At 39.6% G+C, this 15,044-nt stretch overlaps 1 protein-coding gene across 2 annotated transcripts in view; it reads left to right on the top strand.

Moving 5' to 3' along the window:
- Arhgap24 (Rho GTPase activating protein 24) overlaps positions 1-15,044 on the top strand; it is a 398,083-nt gene that overhangs the window by 63,286 nt on the left and 319,753 nt on the right. The window lies entirely within an intron of this gene.

The raw sequence follows: 15,044 nt of genomic DNA, 5'->3' as shown, positions 1-15,044 counted from the left end.
TAGAATTGGAGATGATGAGCTGGCTAGTTAAGACTCAGAGGCAAATTATACTTGTCTAATGTTAATTTTGAATTTTACTAAAGGGACGGAATGTCTGAATCCCTCAGGCAAACGTAGTTCATGAAAAAAATATTAATGGGCCTCTACTAGGGAATAGAGATCATAGCCAAGGCAACTTTTCTTTTTTCCTTAGGAATAAAATGAAAAAAAAATCTGTATTTTAAGGAAAACTGCTTACATAGCCTCACTCCGCTGGGGATAGTTCTCTGTGTTTCTCTCTGGTTCCTTTGTGGTAATTTATTTCCTTATGTTCTTTGTCACAATTTTTAAACAAAAAGAAAGAGAGAGAAAGAGGAGAAAAGAGAAAAGAAAAAGATCTTGGGCTTTCTTAGCTCTTGTCATTGATTATCAACAGAAGAAAGACGAGAAGAGAAGCATCATCCCTGGGTCTTGTTGGCATACAAAGGACTTCCACAATAGCCTGGAATGGAATTAACAAAGGTCTATTTATTTGGTGATAAACTCACAGTAAGGGTAGTAATCCGTGGTTTTCTGTGTTCACTGGGAACTGGAAGAGGATCCAGCAGCCAAAAGGCCTGTGTGTGCTTTTCATCCTCATTTATAGTACACGAGACAATGATTAACGTGGGGCAGTATCTTAAAGGTTATTGGCTGAAGGAGTTCCCACAGCACCTTTCAATTTTGTCTAAATAAGAGAGTTATAAGCCTAATACAAAATTATATATAATAAGAATAAATATCAAGTACTGTTCAAAGAAAAGGCAAAAACATACATGCCAAGAAGAAAACAAGCTCCAAGTTTAATATCTTTGGTACCCAATATTCTCTCAGGAATTGATTGGTGTTGCCAGGAGCAAGCAGATCTTATGTCAACAGAACCCTAAGTTATTTAAAATGCCATATTTTATAGTAGTTTGAAGTGTTTGAAGATTACATATCTATGCAGAATACAATCTCTATACATCTGAAGAATCTGATTAATCTAATTTTAAGTATGACAATCATGGGATGACTATTGACTTGTAATTCTTTTGTGTTGTTGTTTTTATTTTGTTTTGTTTGTTTTTTCTAGACAAGGTTTCTCTGTAGCTTTGGTGCCTGTCCTAGAACTAGCTCTTGTAGATCAGGCTGGCCTCGAACTCACAGAGATCCATCTGCCTCTTCCTCCTGAGTGCTGGGATTAAAGGCATGCGCCACCACTGCCTGGCGACTTGTAATTCTTAATACCTATACAATTGAAAGACTAAGGCTTCATATTAAAATATTAAACAATCTTCAAACAAATGTTCAGCAAATGACCATGATGACCACAAAATGTAAGCAATATATAAGTATCTTGATCAGAGGTATAATGTATAATGCAATATACAAAATATATTAAGCAGAGGTAGAAACATGCATGCATACAGTATGGTAAAGAAACTTTGCATAGGTGCACAAATATTGTAAACAGAAATGGGAGTATATAACAAATATAATTTGAATTTTCCTTTGTCTACATCTAGGTAATATAGAAATGAGAGGAGAAATATTTGCAATTGGTTTTTATAAACATTCCTAACAGCATGTCCTTGAGGCTACTTCCTCTTGGGTTGAAAGCTCAATATCTTAATTAGGAATTTAAATCAGGACTCACCTTTAATATTTCAAGTTCATCAGGCATGACAGTTTCACAGGGTTCTCATTTCTGTGATTCAGTTAACGGAAAACAGTGTGTTCATCCTGGAACCCCAGTCATAGTGCTAGCTTTTCCATACTTACCAGAGTTAAGAATTTATATCATTGTCTTCTGAAATACTTACTGTTTATATAGCATTATTTTCTATCTCTCTATACCCACACACACATATATACAACCCATTGGTACTGGTTGTATCTACATGTGTTTAGGGCTGACCACTTGAGATTGGACAATGTGGGAGTTGATCCCTTGAGGAACTGGTTCTCCCTCTCTTGGTGGTGACCACCTGTAGCTCTTCCTCTAGGAATGGGAACTTACAGAATTTCCCCGTCCATGGTGGCACATCAGCTGATGTTGCCATTTTGTGGGTCTTCTTCAGGCAACCATATCTTTGAGATCTTATGAGTTCAGTTTCCCAAAGAAGCAGTCATATATTTGGTGCAAAGGAATCTGAGTGCTAGGCAGAGACTGGATTGCATTGTGGACTGTGGGAAGCAGTTCTAACAAACCTCATGAACCTGTGTTACTTCCTGAAAGAGGAGTCTTGGCAGCCATTTCTTCATCTGTTGAAAACATGGTAATGATGTAATTTTCTCAGTTTTTTTTTTTTTTTTGTCTGTTTCTTCAACTTTCATCTCTTCAAGAACTTGATGTATATATTCGGTTAGTATGTCCCAGACTTGATTATGCAGTCTCAGCGTCTTTTTTTATAATCTTCCTCAAATTGCATGTGGCTTTCCAGAGACTCAGCCACCTTCCCAGGTTGAAGGACGTCAGCAGTCTCTCCCCTCTTCTGTTTCCTTGTTGAGTAGAAGGTGAACTTGCCTCAAGTTCGACATTTCCTAAGGGTGACTTACAGTGGCCTTACAGCCCCAACCAAAATTCCTGGCAGTGTGCTGAAACTCGCCTAGAAAGTAACAGCTTGCCTATTCAGCTTAAAAATACAGGAAGCTAAATATCTTTATTACATATTACATTTTTTTTAAAAAAATGGATAATCAGCCTCACAATTTTAGTTCATCAGGGTAAAACTGTTGAGAGCCCTCTGGCTACAAGAGAATACACGGAAGCCCAGACACACTGTTCTCACTGCCAATTGAAAACTCTGTGCTTGATTTCAGCTGTTTCTAGGGAAAAACTACAGAAAGGGATCCATGTGGGCGTTCATGTGGGCGTCCATGTGGGCATTCATGTATCTTCTGTTTCACCACTCAGAGGCCACTGCTCTAATCATTTTATAGAACTATATTTTTCCAGATTTTCTGATTTATTTCCTTTTCATCTTTAATCTTATAACAAAGTGATATTATATGGGGAAAAGGTTAAAAAATAGCTATGCAGAAGATTACAAAAATATTTCCCTTCAGCCTCCATTCCTAAACTTTGAAACAATGGGTTTTAAGGGTGTTTTAAACAGACTTAAGCCATGAAACTATCCCCTTGGCCATCTTTCACTATTGCTGTGGCTGGAGAAGGGACTCAGGGTTTAAGAGCGCTTGTTTCTTTTGCAGAAGACTCAGGTTCCATTCTCAATGCAGACATGGCCACTCATAACTGTAATTCCAGTTCCAGAAACCCAGGCATACATTTGGTGCATATGCAAAATGCAGGCAAAATACTAATGCATAAAAGATAAAATAAACATAAAAAACCATGCTCAATGCCCGAGGCTTTAACTGTAGCTGTCATAGCATGAAGGAAGAATCATAGATTTGGTTTACATATTATTATTTCTGAACATAAGGCAACGGCATGGGTATTACTGCTCTTTTGAGGCAGCTTCTTTGACTTCTCTCCTGAAGTATACTATAACATAAATAAAAGCAAAGTTTTGTCTTGCAGTATGCTGGTAAATTTCTCCTACACACTTCTATGCTAGAAAGGTAGCAGGAAACATCGATTTTTAGAATCTAGGCCGAGACTTCTGAGAAAATGGCTAAAAGCCAGACAGACACCAACCCAATTAATATAGTTTAGACTTTCCACCACAGATATTGATCCAGTGTGTGGGGAATGCTTTTTTCTGGGTACAATGAGGATGACACTATATTAGATCACAATAGATTTTCCGAACTCAGAGAACAAAATGATGTTGAGTATTGTAACCTGAGGGCTGACCTCTAAATGTGCGGAATTGATTGCTGATTAAAGAATGAGATCTAATTGTATATACTTAATGAAACTCGTGGGTTCATGAAATCTAGAAACCTCTTAGGCACTTGCTGTCCCCTGTTACTAAATAGGAATCAAAAGAAGCCAAGGCCACAGCTCAGTGCTTAAAGTAATACTGCAAATGTAAAAGGAATTTCACTGTCAAATTTAACACAGACTTTATGTGTGGCATCTGAAGTACTTGGTATTTTTAAAAATTAAAATATCATGGTATATCTTCACGAGTTTTCAGGGATTTGGGGGTGTCATAGACATTGTTATGTAAAGAGATAGGAGATGTGATTATTTCAAATTATTTTATTTCACTGTTGAATAATTTCTCATTGTTTTTCTCTATGCAGCAAAGTAAGTATAATAGTTTTCATTTCAGACAAAAAGACTGGGGAGTGAAATTCTTTGTGTTGAACTTTAGCTTTCTGCTGACAAACTGTGACACACTGGGCAAATGGCTAATTAGTTGAAGTTTTGATGAGCTTGTTTGTACAATGAGATCATTATCACATTCCTCATGGTGTTACTATGAGGAGTAAATGAGATTAATGTACACACAGTCTTAGCCAAAAGGCTGAGAAGTGGAGAAGCAACAAGAGAATTTATGTGGGTGATTTCAAGATGCAATCACACATCGTAAACAGAGAACCAGCACCAACTGTCCATGTGTGAGCTTCCTTTTCAGATGATAGCCAAGATGCTCATAGTACTAAGCATTGCTGAACTCAGTGCACAGGTTTCCAGGGTCCCTGCAGACATTCAATGGCAGATGGAATGTACAGGGAGAGAAAGAGACAAGGAGCTTTTAAAAGTAGCACACAGCTTATTCGTTTCTTCGGTTAAAAGATCTGAACCGGTGAGAGAAATCTGCTTCAAGCAGCACTGTAGACACTCAGGTTGCCAGTTTTGTACTTGTAACTCTTACTTCCCAATTCAACATGTCATCCTTTCCCTGAAAGTCATCAAGGAGAAGGATAGGTGGGGTTAACACGTAGCTGGATCAAGAATGCCTCTTCTCATGTTCTTGTACCCTTAGTTGGGAGCAGTGGATCAGCATACTGATTACTTTTCTGTCCCATGATAAAATACCACAATCAAGCATCAATTAGGGAAGAAAGGGTTGACTTTAGCTAGGGTTCCAGAGGGAAGAAGAGTCCATCCTTGTAGGAAGCATGGAGGTCCTCTTGCTCATAGATAAGCACTAGGGAAACGAGGAATGTTATAAACACAGGGTTGTCGCTTCAAAGGAAGAGGTGTATAACCTGTTTTCCAGCCAGAAGGCTGGAAACAGATGTGCTTAATAGCATGGTGACATCTGTGCTATGTGTATGACAAGGTCACACCAACCCCTCCAGACTATGTTTATCTCAATTATGTCTATAGTGCTGTCCTCCCCCAAGAACCTTATCAGGAGCCTTGTTTATGTTGAGCCTGCTTCCTCAGTTACTCTGTAGAACCTCACTTTATGGAAGATGTCACTTGTACCTCACAAGAGTTTCCCTGCAGTCACATCTTAAACTTTTGTTGTGCACACAGGTTTGAGTTTATTATCACCAGGAAATACTTTTCCATTGTACTGTGTTTAAATATACCTAAAATAAACTATCTGGTGTCAGACTCTTGAAGTTTGAACCAATACCAGGGACCAAGTCATGTTGAGTCAGACTTCCTTCTTGCCTCAAGTGGTTCAAGACTCTGCTGGCTGTGGTGTTTGCAGAGACCCCACACACTGGTTGGTGGAAAGAGCTGGTAGCAGGGTCAAGAAGTTGGCTGATCACATTTTCATCTATCAAAAGGTTTCATTACTTCCTCAAGCAGAACTACCATCTGTGACCAAGTATTCAAATATATGAGCTGGTTCAGCTCATATAAAAATATCTACCTGACAGACTGTGAGCTGTGTGAAGTGTTTCAAGATGTAACACAGAACCTAGTTTCATTAAGCACTTAGTATATGTTAGCTATTGTTCCTGCTGTTACTACCACCGCCATCACCATCACCATCATCTTCATCACTGCTAACATTTCTGGTGATCAGAAGACCCTGGCCCAGAGTGTAGAAATTAGAATCCATAGTACACACCTCACTAATTGTACAACTAAGAAAATAACAATTTGATGATCAGTCTATCTTAGCTTCACAAAGAGTTTCTTTGTGTTGGCCAGGCTAATTTCAGAGCAGTGACTGACTTGATTTAATTTGTAACCTGTGTTGTCAATAACAATCCCATGCAACAGTCATAGCAAAAGCAGGGCTCACTACTACAGTCTTTTTCTCTCTTTGTTTAGATAATTTGGGTGCTCTTTCAGAGTTGCTGAAAATGATTATGATGGCATCCAAGAGGAATCTCCAAAAAATTTCAGAGAATGACAGCCCTGGTTTTCTAGTCTCCTATAACACAGATTTATGGTGGGGGAAGCCACAGGAGTCAAATCCCTTGGGTTTCGCTTTTTCAGTTTATCATGGCTGAGAGCTCTCGGGCTCAGGATGAGAGTCAACATATGGAGCCAGATGGTCCATATTGTCACAGTCTCATTAGCAGAGACTTCAGCACTTTACAGTATGCCGCTGGCAGAGAACAGAAGTAAGAGCAGGAAGTGAGAGGGTGGAAGATTCACTTGAACAGTTACATTTTGGGTGCTGACAACAATGCCTTTCAAGGGCTGATTTCATCCTGGCATGAGATATTTCACAGCTACTTGTTACCACGTCTCTCTGAGGACTCTTCTGCCAGTCGATCTGCCTGGCTTCAGCTTTATCCTGTCTAAATACAAACTCTGTCTATTTTCTCAGAGCTATTACCACACGTTTCTTAACTCAAGGACTGTTAGTCAATGCAAACGACATAAGTTATAAGAAAAAGGTTTGCTTATTTTTTATGTCTGTAGAAGAAACCTGAAAGCAGCAATGTTGTGAGAAGGCTGCTTGTTTGTTCCTTGCAGCCCCAAAATAACCACACAGAAACCATGATATTTAAAACACTGCTTGGTCTATTAGCCCTAGCTTCTTATTGGCTAACTCTTATGTCTTAATTTAACCCATTTCTATTAATCTGTGTATCGCCACATGGCTGTGGCTTACCTGGTAAAGTTCCAGCATCTATCTCCAGTGGGGCTACATGGCTTCTCCCTGACTCTGCCTCCTTTCTCCCAGAATTCAGTTTAGTTTTCCCCACCTACCTCTATTCCCTGCACAGGCCCAAGACAGTTTCTTTATTAACCAATGGTATTCACAGAATACGGAAAGGAATCTCGTGTCACAGAAATTCTTATTTTCATATTCTGAATTTTGATATATGATATCTAGTATATTTTTGAGACTCAACCACATCATAGAATGAATATATTTATACTTAATTTCTTATTATTGCCTGATGATATGCCATCATATGAATATACCACACTTTTAAATTCTTTTGTCAATTGAGTACTTAAGTCATTTTCTTCTTATCTATTATGAAAATGCTGTTATGAATATTTAAAAATGAGCATTTTTGTGTGTGAACATAAAATTGCTAAGTCATATGTCAATTATGTTCAAGCATGAGGAACTGTACTGGTCATTTTTAATTGTTAATTTTGGTCTAATTTAAAATTCAAGTCTCACATTCAGTTTAAACTTCATCTGTGCCTCTTCACACCCAGCCCAGAATACACCTGTTTTGACAGCTCGTTATTGTTGATGGGGCTTTAGTCTATTATAAGGAAGCTAGATTTTTCACCCTTCTTTGTGTGTTTGTGTGTGTGTGTGCATGTGTGTGAGTGTGTGTACATGTATATGTGTCTGTGAGAGAGAGAGTTTGTGTGAGTATACACGTGTATGTCTGAGTGTGTGTGTGCATGTGTGTGAGAGTGTGCATGTGTGGTTATGTGAGTGTGTGTCTCTCTGTGTGTGAGAGAGAAATAGAGTATATGTGAGTATACACATGTGTATGTCTATGTGTTAGAGAGTGTGTGTATGTGTGTGTGTGTGACTTTCTGTGTATGTCTTTCTGTGTGAGAAAGTATTTGTGAGTGTGCACATATGTGTGAGCATATGTGAGAGTGTGCAAGTGTGTATGTGAGGGTGTGACTCTATGTGTGTGAGTGAGAGAGCATGTGTGAGTGTGCACATGTGTGTGAGCATATGTGAGTGGTATGTATTTGTGTGTGTGCATGCATATGCATGTGTGAGAGAGAAGGACAGAGGGAGCGCAGGAGGGGAAGGAGGAGGGAGAGGAAGAGAGAGATGGAGGATCAGTTCTTCCATATCTCTTGCCCTGGGACTGGCAGGAAGACTGTGGCAGGACATCAGGGTCACATGTGTTTGTGGTTCTCTCCTGCCTTTTGTTTTGTGGCTCTCCTGATTTGTGGCTGGTGGCCACTATCCCAGCTGCTTTTTCACTGAAGCTAGGCCTGAAACTGTATTTTGTTCTCCATTTTACCTTCTATCCATGATATGGCAAGTACACCCACCTTCTGATTTCTCACTTCTGGGGTGCCATCACCAAATGGCCCACTTTCCATCCTTTCACTAACTTGCTGGAATGTGGTGTGCTAGAAAATTCTGCTCCTTTTGATCTTGTGCTAATTCTCCCATGTATGCCCCAGACACATGTCAGTCCTCCTAAGCATGTGACAAACTGAGGTACTATTGGGGTGACTCCAGTGGTCACTTCTTCTCTGGGTGTTTTGTCCTTGATCTGGTGGAGAGTACAGGCTGAAGCTGGCTGTGGCAATGGCGTGAGACAAGTTAGATTCTATTTTAGTAGCCCTTGAAATTGTGGGACTCTTAAGGCCTCTCTGTTTCTGAATTGAGATTCTAGAAACCAGTTTAGGACTGAGTGTAAAACCTATTCAGTATTGTATTTACAAAAATGATGTCATACTTTTAGATTTTAAAAATTTTACCCATATGATGTGAGATTTTCTTCTGTATGCTGTGAATGTGTTTTATTGCCATTGGTTAATAAAGAAATTGCTTTCAGCCAATGGCTTAACAGAGTAAAGCCACATGGAAAATCCAAACAAAAATGTAGAGAGAGAGTAGGCGGAGTCAAAGAGATGCCTTGTAGCTGCCAAAGGAGAAAGTCACCAACCACCAGCCAGAACCTTACCAGTAAACCACAAGCCTTGTGGTAAAATATAAAATAATAGGAATGAGTTAATTTAAGATATAGGCGCTAGCTGACAATATGCCTAAGTGATTACCCAAGCATTGTTGTAATTAATATAGTTTGTGTGATTATTTCGAGTTTGCATGACTGAGAAATGAACGAGTAGCCTCCGCCAACACCCATAAATAAAATGTGTTTAATTTTTATTCTCCCAGATGAGTTGGATCAACATTCTCTCATGAACTATTGTCTAGTTGTCAAACTCTGTCATATACTTGGCTTCTTCTGATTAACTTGAAACAACACTGTATTTATGAGCCATATCCATTGCTTTAGGCCGATATACCATTTTTATATTTGCAAATTTTAAGGTACTAAATATACTATACTAATCATCAAATTTGTTTTAATTTGCACTCCTTTTTTCTTTTAACTTACCATTCCTTCCTATGCCATAGCAACTGGAAGAGATTAGCAAAGTCAGTCTTTTTGTGGAACATTTCTTAACTCATTTTTATGAGCCCAGATTCATAATTCAACAAATTCTTTGGATATGCAATCAAGTATACTTGGAAAATATGCTAAAGTTTTAGACTCAATGCAGATGACTAGATGCCCACCTACTGCTTGGCCAGTCATAACGGGATGACCAGGATAAGGGACCGATCCTCTAGTCCTGGGCTCATGGGTCTAGATGTTTGTTCAGTATGCTGTCATCTTGGCCTAGCTTGAAGTAAGCAGCACTGTTTGAATAAATCAGCATCGCCCTTAGTTATCCATGCTATTTAATATTCATAACTCTCTCCAGAGAAGATAGGGACCATCAACACATCAGCAGGTAAGATCCGCATGCATTGTTCAGGCAGCTCTGCAGGACCAAGCCTCTTTGTCTATTTTTAAATGGTTTCCGAGATGCTGTTTTCTGATGCTGTGACTTATAGTCCTCAGATTTTAAAGGAGATATTTTGCCGGTCACTTTGCTGCTTTCAGTAACAATGGTGTGGAGGCTGAAGGGAATCTTTATTCTGGCATTCATGATCTGTGTCACCTTGCATCTCCTTTCTGTACTTCCTCAGTTCAATGCAAAGATGAAAACGATAGTTCTCAGAATTAATTTTCACTCCCAACTCTCAATATAGGTTTTGCCTAATATCATATTTGATCTTGCTTTCTAAAAAGTAAATGATTGTGATTCTAGCAGAAAAGTTATCTCCCAAACCTTACCTGTAAAATTTGTACTGTAAATTTCACAGATATTGGAAATTGGGCATGCTAGCTTTCAGGAAGACAAATAGTATTTTCATTTTCCACCAACATAGATTCTGTAAATATTCTCACTTAGATACCTTTTGAAGCAACTTTGGTGAGGGCAGTTTTCACCATCAGCATAGACTGTGACATGATTGCTTATCTCTAAGAGTCAATCTTAGACCTTCCTGGTTAAACTGTTATCAATTTACATTCGCTTCTGTTAAAGAGACAGTATCTATTTTAAACTTGGCTTTCTTCTTGTTAGTTTTACTTCTGGATATTTTAATGGAGAAGGGGGGGAACTGTCTTAATTAGGGTCACTGATGTTGTGATGGAACACTACAGCCAAAAAGCAGGTTGCGGAGGAAAGAGTCTGTTTGGCTTACACTTCCACACCACTGTTCATCATTGAAGGAAGATAGGACAGGAACTCACAGAGGGCAAGCAAGAACCTGGAGGCAGGAGCTGATGCAGAGGCCATTGGGGGGAAGCAGATTTCTGGCTTGCTCTGCTTGCCTTGCTCAGCCTGCTTTCTTATGGAACTCAAGACTACCTGACCAGGGATGGCACCGACCACCATGGACTGGGCCTCTTGCACTGATCACTAATTGAGAAAATGCCTTACAGCTGGATCTCATGGGGCATTTCCTCAGCTGAGGCTCCTTCCTGTCTGATGACTCCGCTTGTGTCAAGCTGACACAAACCAGCCAGTACAAAAACCAATATGGCTGCCTCTTCTGAAGGTTCTTTCTAAGGTTATGAGATGAGATTGACATTTTGGTTGCTTTTATTTTTTAAACTTAGACTGATTTTCTGTTGGATGTTCTAACAACCAGTTTTCAAAGATTTATAGGTCTTGGGGAATCACTATAGAGTCTCATGTCAGTGTCCTAATGTTTATAACACCATTCATTTGAAAATTTATGGATCTTTGGAAATCGAACTGACACCTTTTGACATACCTAATGTGTTTAGCGGTGTATGCTTACTTGATGGAGGGAATAATTTCTAGACACTACACAGACTGTCTTTCTAGGTTAATATTTCTTCAGCCAACACCTCAGCAGAAATCTGACTTTGCAAGGCCCTGTGTTCCGTCAAAAGCATGGAGGGAGGCTACTCCCCCTTTTCTCAGTCTTTCTATTTATAACTGAGATTGTGAAATGGGTCATGCATGTGGCACCCAAGGACTTTCCTCCTGAGGCATGCTCACTGCTGATGCTTCTCTAATGTTCATATTTGGATGTCGTTTTGAAAGTTCCAGATTTTTATTGTAAAATACATTAGCAATCTTATGGAAGTCTCCACAATGAAAACAATAAGTTTTCTTATTTTAAAGGGTAGCCTACTTACATAATTCTTCAGTTTCAAATATATATATAGAATGAGAAGTGAATTGAGTTCAATCTGTCATTAGAGACAGATTCTAAAGGAAATCTGACTGTACCCTGTCCCTTGCCCCAGAAATGTAATAGTGACATTGACATTGACTCTGAACTATGTGTTCTTCTCTCGGGACTTGTTAGGTGATTATTTCACAAATTCTCAAGACAGTTTCTACAGCAATTGGCAAAACCATGTAGAGTGGCGAGAATTGAAACAAAATAAGTCAGGCATGGAGAAGAGCAACGGTTCTCTGGAGGTTGGCAGGACTAATCTCCTGCCAAGGGTCTCTGAGGAGATTTACCTGTCAAATGGTAAAGGAAAAAGAAGGAAGCTGGATAGCAAGTTTAAAATGTAGGAATATGCCTCTCAGGAAGGCTTGTGGAAGAACTCTGCCTTAAAAATGAAAGTCAAAAATTAGAGGCATCATGACAACTACACAAACCATGTTAATAACTCAAAATTATATTTACTGAGAGATTTCAGGAAATGGGTTATCAGCCTTATGAAGACCATGCTTAGCTATTTGGGAAAAGTACTCTCTGTGTCCAGACCACGATGTAGGGCTTGATAAAGCTCATCTTCCCACAGTTAACATGGAGGTTTTGGAGCCATTAAGTGAAATTGTAGTATCTCTGCAGGCATTCATATTCATAGATAGTTCTTGTTTCATTATTTCACCTGATGCCACTCTGATTTATTATTACGAATAAGAGGTTAAGTTTCATTTATGGCCACCGTTACAACTCATACATGGAAGAAGGCTCATGGATCAAAACAGATGGGATGGACAAGGGCCTGGCACAAGAGAAAGACGCTAGTGGTCTGCACTGATGATTGCAGCTGAGTTGCTGGAAATGGAGTGGCCATGGCTCATGCGGATGTCACTGTTTTCCTTCTCAGCCTGAGACAGAGACATAGTGTGAGCGGGTCAGTCCCACCTCTGCCATCTGCTTTTGTGAATTGCAATGCAATGTGTTCTAGGTAGACGAGGGCCTAGGAAAAACTCTGAGAATGTGGCCAACATGTTCCTTCAATCTGTATTCCCATTTTTGGGTTGGGAGTAGAAGAAAGAAGGCTCTGGGACTTGAACACTGCTGAGAGGGATGCTGGAGTTAGGCATGTTCACCAAGGAGGAAAGAGAATTAGTGTAGTTCTTCAAGTGGGGTAAAACCATGTATTTCTTTCCTCCAGGTATCTTATCCCTTCCTCAAGGCGACGAGGCAGTGCTTTGGTGTGGAGGGTTGGAAGGCCTTTCCACTGGCCACTGTTCTGGTGACAGATCCCTGTAACTGATTAAATATCCTGTGGAGACATTGGTTTCTTTTTCCACCTTTGTCTCCGCAGGGATTACTGTTGAGAAGAAAAGAGTGGCAATTTTCTCCTTATCTTTTGCATCTAATTTGTTCCTTATCAGGATCCTTTGTTAGAGGAAGAACTTCTGGTACCCCAAATACTTTTGCTATTTTTCTCTTTTTATTCTGTTTCTCATTAACTCAGAGATGGTCAAATGGAAGGGCAGTTGAGTTGGGGATTATGGGAATTTGAGTTCTGAACACAAATAGAGGAACGAAGAGGCTGTAGATCATGGTCATTGATAATCAATCATCTTAGACAGGGAAAAATCAGCTGTTTACTAGTGAGTGATCTAAGTAGGATGTTTGGTGCAAAGCCTGAACCCGGAGGTAAATGTGCCTCATCTCATAGTGAAAAGTGATTGGTTGAAAGAATCTTGACTATTCCTGTGGGCTCTGCCAATTGCCACTGTAATTCTCTCTTAGCACTGTACCACCCCCTGTAGCACAAATAGAACAGGGCTTGAATTTCAACTGTTCCACCTATAACCTAATAGAAGAGTGTGCTGGGCGTCCTTGAAGTTTACAGTTCTGTATAGAGAATCTCATTAGTAATAAGCTGAGAAATATTTATACTTACATAATAGCTAATACTAGATTGAACATTTTCATCAGAGTTTCACATCTAGGTCCTCTATTGAAAGGGCTGCAGTAAGAAGGGGCTGTGATCTAATACATGCCTCCTTCTCAAAACAGGAATCTGCTGACTTACCTCTCAGAATTAAAAAAAATAAAAATTAAAAAACAAACAAGCTGCGTGGGTGGCACACACCTTTAATCTCATCACTCTGGGGCAGAGATAAGAGGATCTTACGAGTTGGAGGCCAACCAAGTCTACATTATAGGACTTTGTCTCAAAACCAAAATAAAACAATAGCAACAACAAAAACATTACCATAGCAAAATATAGTGTCGCCATTATGTGTTGAGAATCATCTCATATTTTTGATAGCTATGTCCCTTTGTCTTCTCAGACATTGGTGCCAGAGTTATTTCTTGGTTTCTCTAATACAAGAACAAAGGTTTATTTAGAACAGAAAGTATTACATTTACTTAAAGAGAAGGAAAACTTGTCTCAGCCCACAGAAGCCTCTAAACCAGTGTTTTTACACCTTCCTAATACTGAGACCCTTTAATACGGTTCCTTATGTTGTGGTGACCCCCAACCACAAAATTACCTTTGTTGCTATTTCATAATTTAGTTTTGTTACTGGGTGGTGTCTCAGTTCCTAAGACCATCAGCATATGTGTTTTCTACCCACATGTTGAGAGCAGCTGCTCTAGACTAAGGTTTCCAGCACCTGGAATGAGGATAAGCAAAAAGGAGAGTTGGGATGAAGTCTCCTGTGCTGGAGAGAACGGTCACCATCGTGAATGTCATCAGGGCAAACACTGAGATTTTAGTAGATTTCAGTTTACTAGTGTATGCTTATAAGTTAGTTTGAATTTTATATGACACTCAATAAGAATTCTTTTTCCTTTTAGAAATATAGATATTAGCAAAATCTGACAGAGTGAGAAAGTCATTTTAACAGAAGAGATGCCGTGGTGCCAATACATTAGATGTTGTAGCATAGGCCTTCTCTGCCTTCCTATGCCTTGCTTCTGTATTTATTCATGAGCTGATTTCTGTACGCTAGTATTGGCCGGGCATTTGCTTGTTATAAAGTGAGCTACTATTTCGCGATTCTCTATTGTGATGAGGGCAACGGCCTTGCCAGGAGTACAAACAAGGACCACGAGAAACTAGCCAGGCAAAAATGCGATGGTGCTGAGTGTAGAGAGATGCTCAGGTTAAAAAAAGAAAAACGGCTCTATTTAAATGCACCTGGAGTGAAGAAGACAGTCCTGGAAGCAGCAGAGGGAAAGTCATTTGGGTTGAGGGAGTAGCACGGCCAGGGACAACAATTGTGTTTGTGGATTAACTGAATCAGACTGGATTTCTCACTCCGACCTTCCATGTCTTGAACACATCCATCCAGGCAGCCTTCATTTACTGTGCGGTGCACACATGGTTGAACTCTCTGCAGAGTTTCCTGGTTCTTTTTAATCCCTGTTGATAATGCTTCCTGCTTGCTAAATGCCTTGTGCCTT

This window comes from Chionomys nivalis, chromosome 6 (assembly GCF_950005125.1).
Source record: "Chionomys nivalis chromosome 6, mChiNiv1.1, whole genome shotgun sequence".
In the NCBI taxonomy this organism is placed as follows: domain Eukaryota; kingdom Metazoa; phylum Chordata; class Mammalia; order Rodentia; family Cricetidae; genus Chionomys; species Chionomys nivalis.
This window is presented reverse-complemented; position numbering and strand designations above follow the sequence as displayed.